We start from the raw sequence: 1,565 nt of genomic DNA on the forward strand, positions 1-1,565 counted from the left end.
GAGATACCTGGTTCCTACCATCTGCAACTTATGTAAGTCATTGTTTTATTCCAGATACAGATACTGTGGTTTTACAATTGTTCACAATTACTCCTGTTGGAAAGAACTTTATAAAATGGAATCCAGTGATGAAGTGTAGTTCATTTGCCTCCAGCCTACAGAATCTATTCATTTTTGAAGTGACTTAGGTCAACACCATTTTCCCTACACCTTCATTGAGTTTTTCCCTACATTTGTCTCTTAGTCCATTTTGTGCTTCTGTAACAGAATACCTGAGGCTGGGAAATTTTTAAGTAAAAAAGGTCCATTTGGCTCACAATACTGGTGGCTGGAATGTCTGAGATTGGGCAGTTGCCTCTGGTGGGGCCTCAGTCTTTTTCACCTCATGGTGGAAAGTGGAAGGGGAGCAAGGGGTGCACCAGAGATCACATAGCAAGAGCGACAGCAGGAGGGAAGCCAAGGAACCCAGACTCTTGTTAACTCCTACTCCTGCAGGTTGTTAACTCCTACTCCTGCAGGAATTAATCCATTCCTGTGAGAGCAGAACTCACTCATCCCCATGGAGGACAGTAACCTATTCATGAGGGATCCATCCTCATGACCCAAACTTTTTTGAGACAGGGTCTGGCTCTGTCTCCCAGGCTGGAGTGCAAAGGTGCAATCTCAGCTCACTGCAACCTCTACCTCCTGGGTGCAAGCGATCCTCCCTCCTCAGCCTCCTGATTAGCTGAGACTACAGGCACATGCCATCATGCCCATCTAATTTTTCTATTTTTAGTAGACACGAGGTTTCACTATGTTGCCCAGGCTGGTCTTGAACTCTTGGCCTCCCAAAGTGCTGGAATTATAGGCATGTGCCACCACGCCTGTCCGACTTATAGTTTTCCATTGAAACATAAAATTTATCTCCGTAGTAACCATCATTTTTGATCATAGATAATCAAAGTAAGATTATTCTTGTTTCAAAAATAAGTCTAGCCTTGTTAGATTTTGCCTGATCATTTGTGTAAGTGCAGCAAGAACAAGCGCTGACCACATAGGTGCTTTCAGCGTCCCAAGACACTGCGACTCCGGAGGCAGCCCAGATATCCTGGGAAGAGCGCCCCCCGGAGAAACAAGCTTGACCACTATGCTATCATCAAGTTTCCACTGACCACTGAGTCAGCCATAAAGAAGATAGAAGACAACAACACGCTTGTGTTCACTGTCAATGTTAAAGCCAACAAACACCAGATCAAACAGAATGTGAAGAAGCTCTGGGACGTGGATGTGGCCACAGTCAACATCCTGATTCGGCCTGATGGAGAGAAGAAGGCATATGTTCTACTGGTTCCTGATTACTATGCTTTGGATGTTGCCAACAAACTTGGGATCATCTAAACTGAGTCCAGCTGGCTGATTCTAAATAGATGTATATCTTCTCACCATAAAAAAAAGGAATTAATGTTTTTCATAAGAATGACAACTTAAAATCTTAAAGCTTATAGATTTGATTCTAATTATCTAGTAAGTATAATATTAGCTTCTTGTAAGCACTCAAACAGAATAGAAACTTGTTTATTGGC

The 1,565-nt window shown here is 42.9% G+C and overlaps 1 pseudogene; it reads left to right on the top strand.

Annotated features, from left to right (window-relative positions):
* LOC105521109 overlaps window positions 1-1,380 on the top strand; it is a 39,702-nt pseudogene extending 38,322 nt beyond the window's left edge.
* The last annotated feature ends 185 nt before the right edge of the window (window positions 1,381-1,565 follow it).

The sequence above is a fragment of the Colobus angolensis genome, unplaced genomic scaffold (genome assembly GCF_000951035.1).
Source record: "Colobus angolensis palliatus isolate OR3802 unplaced genomic scaffold, Cang.pa_1.0 Scaffold396, whole genome shotgun sequence".
NCBI classification, from domain to species: domain Eukaryota; kingdom Metazoa; phylum Chordata; class Mammalia; order Primates; family Cercopithecidae; genus Colobus; species Colobus angolensis.